Source organism: Callionymus lyra, chromosome 8 (genome assembly GCF_982586985.1).
Source record: "Callionymus lyra chromosome 8, fCalLyr1.hap1.1, whole genome shotgun sequence".
NCBI lineage: Eukaryota > Metazoa > Chordata > Actinopteri > Syngnathiformes > Callionymidae > Callionymus > Callionymus lyra.
This window is the reverse complement of record NC_141825.1, coordinates 28,415,439-28,426,509: the sequence shown is the minus strand read 5'-3', so window position 1 is coordinate 28,426,509 and position 11,071 is coordinate 28,415,439. Positions and strand designations below refer to the sequence as shown.

Sequence of the window (11,071 nt, the reverse complement as noted above, 5' to 3'; positions counted from 1 at the left end):
AAGGAGAAGGAGAAGAAGAAGAAGCAGCAGGGAAATAAGAAGAAGAAAAGGAGGAGGAGAAGAAGAAGAATCAGAAAAAGGAGAAGCATCAGGAAAATAAGAAGAAAAGGGAGGAGAAGAAGAAGAAGAAGCAGCAGGGAAATAAGAAGAAGAAAAGGAGGAGGAGAAGAAGAAGCAGTAAAAGAAGAAGAATCAGAAAAAGGAGAAGCAGAAGGAAAATAAGAAGAAAGGGGAGGAGAAGAACAAGAAAAAGAATAAGGAGAAGCAGAAGAAGGAGGTGAAGAAGTAAAAGCATAATCATAAGCAGGAGAAGAAGGAGGAGCAGAAGCAGGAAAATAAGTAGGAGAAGAAGCAGAAGAAAGAGGAGAAGAAGTAAAAGCAGAATCATAAGCAGGAGAAGAAGGAGGAGCAGAAGCATGAAAATAAGTAGGAGAAGAAGCAGAAGAAGGAGGTGAAGAAGTAAAAGCATAATCATAAGCAGGAGAAGAAGGAGGAGCAGAAGCAGGAAAATAAGTAGGAGAAGAAGCAGAAGAAAGAGGAGAAGAAGTAAAAGCAGAATCATAAGCAGGAGAAGAAGGAGGAGCAGAAGCAGGAAAATAAGTAGGAGAAGAAGCAGAAGAAAGAGGAGAAGAAGTAAAAGCAGAATCATAAGCAGGAGAAGGAGGAGAAGAAACAGGAAACAATGCTAGGAATGTGAAAGCTTGAGTCACTGCTCCTCCTCTTCTTCACAAACACACACCGACGCCTGAACTTGTGTCCGTTGAAGAAAAACAACATTTAGCTTTTAATTCAATTTTAAACTCGTTGTCATTCAATTCATTTGATTCAATTCATTGAGTCACAGTTTAGTGACTTAAGAAGGAAACACGCGGTTAATGAAATGTATCTCAAGAAGTTCTGCTTTATTCAGAGCTTTTATAAAAATGTAATATTAGATAATATAATAGTATTTAATACAGTTAATAATAGTAAGTTTAATTGTTTGTCTGCACGGGACACCGTAGTTTTCACCAAACATGTATTTGACATCATTTTTACTGAAGTTAATGTTCGTGTGAAGTTGTTTTGTCTCTAAAAACATTCGTTAATGTTTAGTTTGTGAAAAAGAACTTCTTTCAAGTTGCTGCGCGTTCACGAGGATTCTCGGCCAGCCCAGTCTGCCGGCGCGCGCTCCCGCGCTGGTGGAAAAATCTGCAGCGGCTGTTCTGGACCGAACTTCAGGACTGACTCGGAACCTCAGGACAGAACCTCAGGACAGAACCTCAGGACAGAACCTCAGGACAGACTCGGAACCGAACCTGGAGAGAGTTTTTCTCACCGTCACACGCGCGGAGGTTCGAGCGGAACCGAGCTCTGGACCCACACTGACCAGGACTCATGGTTCTGTCGACGAGGCTCAGGTTCGGAAGAGAAAAGGTGAGAAAAAGTTCGAGAAGAAACTGAAAAAAAAAAGTAGAAGAAGTTCGAGTTTTTCATGAAGTGAAGCTCGGTTTGATTTTGATGGTTTTACACTTGAATGTGTTTGTTAGCATGAGGAGCTACACAACTTTATTATGTGTTTATTTATGTGGGTGTGTGTGTGTGTGTGTGTGTTTGTTTGTGTTGTTATGTTGTGTGACAGTTGAACATGTTAGCATGAGAAGCTACACAACTTTATTATGTGTTTATTTATGTGGGTGTGTGTGTGTGTGTGTGTGTTTGTTTGTGTTGTTATGTTGTGTGACAGTTGAACATGTTAGCATGAGAAGCTACACAACTTTATTATGTGTTTATTTATGTGTGTGTGTGTGTGTGTTTGTGTTGTTATGTTGTGTGACAGTTGAACATGTTAGCATGAGAAGCTACACAACTTTATTATGTGTTTATTTATGTGTGTGTGTGTGTGTGTTTGTGTTGTTATGTTGTGTGACAGTTGAACATGTTAGCATGAGGAGCTACACAACTTTATTATGTGTTTATTTATGTGTGTGTGTTTGTGTTGTTATGTTGTGTGACAGTTGAACATGTTAACATGAGGAGCTACACAACTTTATTATGTGTTTATTTATGTGTGTGTGTTTGTGTTGTTATGTTGTGTGACAGTTGAACATGTTAGCATGAGAAGCTACACAACTTTATTATGTGTTTATTTATGTATGTATGTGTGTGTGTGTTTGTGTTGTTATGTTGTGTGACAGTTGAACATGTTAGCATGAGAAGCTACACAACTTTATTATGTGTTTATTTATGTATGTATGTATGTGTGTGTGTGTTTGTGTTGTTATGTTGTGTGACAGTTGAACATGTTAGCAAGAGAAGCTACACAACTTTATTATGTGTTTATTTATGTGTGTGTGTGTTGTTGTTGTTGTGTTTTGTGATAGTTAAACATGTTAGCATGAGAAGCTACACAACTTTATTAAACATGTTTATTTGTGTGTGTTTGTGTTGTTGTGTTGTATGACAGTTGAACATGTTAGCATGAGAAGCTAAACTCAACTTTATTACGTCTTTAAATGAAATAAACATGTTTATTTATGTGTGTGTGTTTGTGTGTTAAAGTGTGTATGTGTTGTTGTTGTGTTGTGTGACAGTTGAACATGTTAGCATGAGAAGCTAAACTCAACTTTCTTGTGTCTCAGATTTAAATGAAATAATATTATCAATAAAATGTTCATGAAGAGAAACAAGTTCTTCGTTCACTGAAGACAAGAATTATTTCAGTAGAAAAACATGTTTTTTATTGTTTCTAATTATTCTTAAACAAAAGTACATTAATGCACAGATTTAAATGTTCGACTGGATACACTTCTACTAAATCATGATTTGTGTAATACACAAGTGCTGAATATGTGTGTTGTTGTGATGTGTGACTCTATTGTATCATCAGTGTGTGTGTGTTGTTGTGAAGTGTGACTCTATTGTATCATCAGCATGTGTGTGTTGTTGTGAAGTGTGACTCTATTGTATCATCAGTGTGTGTGTGTTGTTGTGATGTGTGACTCTATTGTATCATCAGTGTGTGTGTGTTGTTGTGAAGTGTGACTCTATTGTATCATCAGTGTGTGTGTGTTGTTGTGAAGTTTGACTCTATTGTATCATCAGTGTGTGTGTGTTGTTGTGAAGTGTGACTCTATTGTATCATCAGTGTGTGTGTGTTGTTGTGAAGTGTGACTATTGTATCATCAGTGTGTGTGTGTTGTGAAGTGTGACTCTATTGTATCATCAGTGTGTGTGTGTTGTTGTGAAGTGTGACTCTATTGTATCATCAGTGTGTGTGTTGTTGTGATGTGTGACTCTATTGTATCATCAGTGTGTGTGTGTTGTTGTGATGTTTGACTCTATTATATCATTAGTGTGTGTGTGTGTGTGTGTGTGTGTGTTGTTGTGATGTGTGATACTTGTTGATGTTTAATGACACCAGAGTTGATACTAGTTGATGTTTAATGACACCAGAGTTGATACTAGTTGATGTTTAATGACACCAGAGTTGATACTAGTTGATGTTTAATGACACCAGAGTTGATACTAGTTGATCTTTAATGACACCAGAGTTGATACTAGTTGATGTTTAATGACACCAGAGTTGATACTAGTTGATGTTTAATGACACCAGAGTTGATACTAGTTGATCTTTAATGACACCAGAGTTGATACTAGTTGATGTTTAATGACACCAGAGTTGATACTAGTTGATGTTTAATGACACCAGAGTTGATACTAGTTGATGTTTAATGACACCAGAGTTGATACTAGTTGATGTTTAATGACACCAGAGTTGATACTAGTTGATGTTTAATGACACCAGAGTTGATACTAGTTGATGTTTAATGACACCAGAGTTGATACTAGTTGATGTTTAATGACACCAGAGTTGATACTAGTTGATGTTTAATGACACCAGAGTTGATACTAGTTGATGTTTAATGACACCAGAGTTGATACTAGTTGATGTTTAATGACACCAGAGTTGATACTAGTTGATGTTTAATGACACCAGAGTTGATACTAGTTGATGTTTAATGACACCAGAGTTGATACTAGTTGATGTTTAATGATACCAGAGTTGATACTAGTTGATGTTTAATGACACCAGAGTTGATACTAGTTGATGTTTAATGACACCAGAGTTGATACTAGTTGATGTTTAATGACACCAGAGTTGATACTAGTTGATGTTTAATGACACCAGAGTTGATACTAGTTGATGTTTAATGACACCAGAGTTGATACTAGTTGATGTTTAATGACACCAGAGTTGATACTAGTTGATGTTTAATGACACCAGAGTTGATACTAGTTGATGTTTAATGACACCAGAGTTGATACTAGTTGATGTTTAATGACACCAGAGTTGATACTAGTTGCTCTTTAAAGAATGATTTGAACATCAACTCAATAGTTCTTTATAAAAAACATATTTGACTCATAAATATCAACAAAACACATTAAGAAACTTCTTCAGTTCTTTGATATTACCTGAGGTTCAATGAAACTATAGTAAAAATAAAGTGTAAAAATAGAATATAAAATACATCTGTTCATTTCGATACTTATTTAGGTAGAAATGTATTTAACAATTAGATCATTTCATTTCTCTTTATTTTAAACCCTAAGATGTTTTTTAATCGTCGCATAAGAAAACATGTGATGCTAGAATTAAAATCTAAAAATACCTACTTTCAGAAAAATATTCTCTTTTCACGCATCCTAGAAATATATTTACATTTTAATAATTGTCCAGTTGACAAACCTGCTGTAGTAAATAATTTAATTGTTTTTATATTTCCTGGAGGCTCTTCTAGCTTTCTCTTGACCTGATGGACTTGACCCCTTGACCTTCACTGAGAGGTCAAAAGTCATTTCAAGACAGTTTGTCAGTCACAGTGATTTAAGAAGAAACACGTTTCTATCACAGAAGTAAATGATCTTGTTGTTTATAAAGTCCCAGAATACACTGGTGTTCGTGGGAGAAAAAGAAAGACTGAGATAAACGATGTTTAAAAATAGATCTTGATATTTACCTATTTTAATGCATTTTAAACCTTAGTTTAGTTGATGAAGAATCAACTCTTTAGACTAGTTTGTGTTGATGAATGATTTCAAGGCTCATTTCTCAGCAGTTTATTAAGACTTGAACGTTTATTTCTCCTCAATTCCCCCAAAAGTGACTTGTTTTGTTGAAAGTCTTCAGGACGCAGAACAATGACAGACGTTCCGTCGCATCTTCAAATAGCTTGAGTTTGACCTACATTCCTGAACCTTCTCTTTCCCACTTTATTGGGAGAAAAACAAAACGGTCTGAGATGAAAATACAATGTGAGGATTTTTCTCTTTCGATTTTATTCTTTTGTTAAAACTTCAGAAACTCGTTCTTATTGAAATATATGTGTCACGTTGAACAGATACTCGTTAATAAGTAGATCTAAGTCTAATTATCATTGGTTTTCTTTTTTAATGTCAAAATAATGATCTTTGTAAAACATGATTCAGAGAAATATACATATGTCAAAGTACTGATTGGAATCCAGTAGGATTTGGAGTACAATTCCAATCTGTACTAGTACTTTATTATACCGAGTCACTAACTTACAATATCTATCAATATTAAGATCCCAGTTCATTAGCACGATTCCAATCTGTACTGTGACGTATATAACAAATATAATAACAATATAATACATTTAACTCTTTGGTATTCTCGTCGTAAGCATACATTTACCAACATAAACATGTTTTCTCGGTTTCCAAATGAAGTAAAGTTTATTCTCTTGCATTCATGGATATTTTTACACACATTTCTCACTTGATTTGATTCAAACGCTGGATTCATGTTAAAGTTGTGAAATAGTTCACAAGAATAGGGTGAAAATGACACAAATGTTCTAAATGATCACGAAATAATGAATTCTGGGAATTACTGAATATTAAAGTAATGGGATGAGAGACTTGATGAGTAAAATATAAAACTTTGTATAAAAAAGACCAAAAAGGGTCACATTAACTGCAGAACACATTAATTTATTGTGGTTTATTGAAGGAAAACGTTACGCAATGATGTTAGTTTCTGTCGCATCATCTTCCCTTGAATGATCCTCGTTTCATCTGCTTCAATATTGTCGACATATTCCTGTAACTACACTGTATTTAGAAAACAATCTAATGTGTTTCCAGCACTTGTTGACCCGTGAGAACACGGATCGATACCATGTTCCCGTTACTTTCATTGATCATCGTTGGGTTCGAGTCCCTTCGCTCGTCAGGATCCACTCATGTTTGCTCATGGTTTCATTTACACAAATACTTTTCATGTTTTCTTCCAGTGTATGTTAAATTTATTTAGTTTCCAATAATCCACACATTATCCGCACAACTCTACTTCTTCTTCTACTAATACTACTAATTCTTCTACTATTTCTACGACTAATTCTTCTACTATTTCTACGACTAATTCTTCTACTATTTCTACGACTAATTCTACTACTATTTCTACGACTAATTCTACTACTTCTACTATTTCTACGACTAATTCTACTACTTCTACTATTTCTACGAATAATTCTACTACTTCTTCTACTAATACTACTAATTCTTCTACTAATTCTACGACTAATTATTCTACAATTTCTACGACAAATTCTACTACTTCTACTATTTCTACGAATAATTCTACTACTTCTACTAATACTACTAATTCTTTTACTAATTCTTCTACTAATTCTACTACTTCTACTATTTCTACGACTAATTCTTCTACTACTACTACTACTAATGTAGTTTTATTGTCTTACGTGTCTCGATCTTTTAAAGTATATATATTTTTTTAACTGTGTATTGTTTTTGATTGTTAAGGTGCTTTGTGACCCTGGTCTAAAAAATAACCATTACTTACTATCTTTCTATCCAACACACTTTATTACACTTAATACGCGATTTCTGTCGATATTTTCTTAAATTTTGTAATTTTGTCTTATTGTACATTGATGTGTATAATTTTTTAATCAATAAAATATATATCCAACTATCTCAAATGTGACATTTTGATAGTAACCAAAAGATTTATGTCAATAAATTACATTTCAGTATTAATTTTATGTAGTTGAATATCATCTTAAATGCATTAATGCTCACGATAAGTTCGACTTTGGAAAACGACACAAATCTTATTCAGACGAGCGATGAAGCCAAATAAAAATATAATAACAAATCAATATTTTAAAGGCGTAGCACGGACGAGTATTTCCAGAATTTAAAATCAAAATGCAGTCGATAAGTAATTGACCAGGACGTCTGGGGTTAAAGTGTCAGGTGACGAGTGACCTCTGACCTTTCTGATGCCTTCAAGTGTTGTAACAGGTGTGACCCAGAGTTTGTAGTACCCCCCGCCGTAAAGTACACTTTCTGTGACACAGTGACTCACAAATGGTGCAGCTTTCACCGTCGTAGTAGAACGAAAGTGTCTTCACTGCATTTATTTATCAAAACGATGGAGATTCACTGTTTGAACTAGTGTGTCTGGACGCACACCAGTGTTGTGTAGTACACTGATCACACAATACCATTCAGTACCATATACTCACTGAATAAATCATATTGAATCATATCGTGAATATTATTCAGCTCATGATGCCTTTCAACACAATAGAAATACACAATTAAAGCCAATAAGTGCCCAATGATTTCAAATGTATCAAAGACGTATTGAATATATATGAAAATATTACATTCATTCATATTGATTATTATTGATTCACTATTTTAAACGGACATTTGTCTAAGCTGCTTTATGAACATATGTTGCGTTTTATTGTCACATCACAAGTTTTTCAAAGTCCTTCAGCAACTTTGGAAAAAACAATATTTATATGTCATGACTTTGAATCTACTGATTACACTGAGACACACGTGTTGAAGTGTTTTAAGACACAACAAAAAAACAACAACAAGAAAGAGACAAAGTTTTGTTCATCCATATAATTTCCTGATGACCATGATTTTCTATGATTCAGATGTAGTTTTGTTCTATTTCAGTTTATCTCATGTAACTATGATATATTTGCACCAACCTTCTATACAATAACACAACAATAACCATGTTATAAACTCTATACGTGGTACTTTCCTCTTGAGAGTATGTGCTGATGTGTGTGTTCAGGTATTTGTGAGACTTGTGATTGGTGTGTCAGCTCACAATGGAACCTTGTGTGTTTGGCAACATTTGAAAATAACTGTCTTTGTGTGTGTTGTTTAGAAACTCCTCGGACAAACCTGGACTTGTTTCAGTCTCTCTTTCCCGTCACAGGATATTAAAGTTTACCATAAATATATCACATTTGAAGAGCAGTCGTTTCTAGACTAATGTATGTAAGTAAGTGGTTTATAAGTGGTTTATAAGTGGTCGCTCCAGGGATGTTACACTAAGATGAGGGTCTAAAGAAGGACCAAAATTCATGTAGGATTCATAAAATACTACATATATTTCGACATAGATATCTTGAGTTTTGTGTATTAATGACTCATGGATGGAAAAAACCATTATATTAATGACTGGGACTTAAAATTCATATTAGAATCACCAAAATGTGAACTTTTTAAATACTACACAAATGTTTGGTATAAATTAATGGAACTTTCTCCTCATGACCACAGTCCTGTTGTTTTGTTAGTCAACGGAGCAGAAGTTGAACACGATGTTAAATATAAAGCGATTGATTGATAAATACTTTCACGTATGATAATGTCGTGACTATGATGTCATCACATTACCACGTATGATAATGTCGTGACTATGATGTCATCACATTAGCACGTATGATAATGTCGTGACTGTGATGTCATCACATTAGCACGTATGATAATGTCGTGACTATGATGTCATCACATTACCACGTATGATAATGTCGTGACTGTGATGTCATCACATTAGCACGTATGATAATGTGACTATGATGTCATCACATTAGCACGTATGATAATGTTGTGACTATGATGTCATCACATTACCACGTATGACAATGTCGTGACTGTGATGTCATCACATTAGCACGTATGATAATGTCGTGACTGTGATGTCATCACATTAGCACGTATGATAATGTCGTGACTATGATGTCATCACATTAGCACGTATGATAATGTCGTGACTGTGATGTCATCACATTAGCACGTATGATAATGTCGTGACTATGATGTCATCACATTACCACGTATGATAATGTCGTGACTATGATGTCATCACATTACCACGTATGATAATGTCGTGACTATGATGTCATCACATTAGCACGTATGATAATGTTGTGACTATGATGTCATCACATTAGCACGTATGATAATGTCGTGACTGTGATGTCATCACATTAGCACGTATGATAATGTCGTGACTATGATGTCATCACATTAGCACGTATGATAATGTTGTGACTATGATGTCATCACATTAGCACGTATGATAATGTCGTGACTATGATGTCATCACATTAGCACGTATGATAATGTCGTGACTATGATGTCATCACATTAGCACGTATGATAATGTCGTGACTGTGATGTCATCACATTAGCACTTATGATAATGTTGTGACTATGATGTCATCACATTACCACGTATGATAATGTCGTGACTGTGATGTCATCACATTACCACGTATGATAATGTCGTGACTATGATGTCATCACATTACCACGTATGATAATGTCGTGACTGTGATGTCATCACATTACCACGTATGATAATGTCGTGACTATGATGTCATCACATTACCACGTATGATAATGTCGTGACTGTGATGTCATCACATTACCACGTATGATAATGTCGTGACTATGATGTCATCACATTACCGCCATGATAATGTCGTGACTATGATGTCATCACATTACCGCCATGATACGACCACATGAAGAATTGAGCTGCAGGTCAACACAGTTGTTCTTGGATCAGACTCTCACGTCTATATCCGGCTGTTAGTAAGAGATGTTGTGATGTGTGCGTCTGGGAATGAAGACACTGGAGGGAGACCTGGAGTCCTGTGACATGAAGGTAGAAGCTCTGGTCGATGGTCTGCGGATCCAGACCGGAGGTGGGGTCTGTGGTGGGTTTCCTGCCCAGTTATTGGCTCCAGGCCACCGTGAACAGAGGAACACACGTCAGGGTCATGTGATCCAGATGATTGACAGCAACAGTGGCCCTGCAGGCATCAACCAGTGGATACAAACATTTGCTTTATACTGACATTCCATCATGTTTTCATGTGAATTTCTGACTGTTTGTTTGAACACACTTGTTTTCATATTTGGTTAAATGTTTAACCTGGAAAAAATGTATTTAAAAATGTATTTATGGATTTTATAGTATATATGGATGGACACGTGTGTGAGATACTAGTATATATGGATGGACACGTGTGTGAGATACTAGTATATATGGATGGACATGTGTGTGAGATACTAGTATATATGGATGCACACTTGTGTGAGATACAAGTATATATGGATGAACACGTGTGTGAGATACAAGTATACATGGATGGACACGTGTGTGAGATACTAGCGTTATAGAAGGTCCTTCATCCCTACTGGTGTAAATAATTTATATATCTTTAAGATCGTTTTATTTTATTTTTTTAATTATCTCTTTTATTATTTCTTTTTTCCTTGCACTTTATTTTTTTCAACTGTGCTGTTGTAAAAGTGTGTTTCCCCTCTGGGGATGAATAAACATTTTCTATTCTATTCTATACTAGTATATATGGATGGACACGTGTGTGAGATACAAGTATATATGGATGGACACGTGTGTGAGATACAAGTATATATGGATGGACACGTGTGTGAGATACAAGTATATATGGATGGACACGTGTGTGAGATACAAGTATATATGGATGGACATGTGTGTGAGATACTAGTATATATGGATGGACACGTGTGTGAGATACAAGTATATATGGATGGACATGTGTGTGAGATACAAGTATATATGGATGGACACGTGTGTGAGATACAAGTATATATGGATGGACATGTGTGTGAGATACAAGTATATATGGATGGACACGTGTGTGAGATACAAGTATATATGGATGGACAT

The 11,071-nt window shown here is 35.2% G+C and overlaps 1 protein-coding gene across 2 annotated transcripts in view; it reads left to right on the top strand.

Moving 5' to 3' along the window:
- Window positions 1–993: 993 nt before the first annotated feature.
- The window catches only part of peak1 (pseudopodium-enriched atypical kinase 1), a 51,917-nt gene continuing 41,839 nt past the window's right edge, over window positions 994–11,071 (top strand). For both annotated transcript variants that reach the window (XR_015712077.1, XM_087796700.1), the window contains exon 1: window positions 994–1,416. The gene's annotated coding sequence lies outside the window, so the exon portion shown is untranslated. The remainder of the gene's footprint in view (window positions 1,417–11,071) is intronic.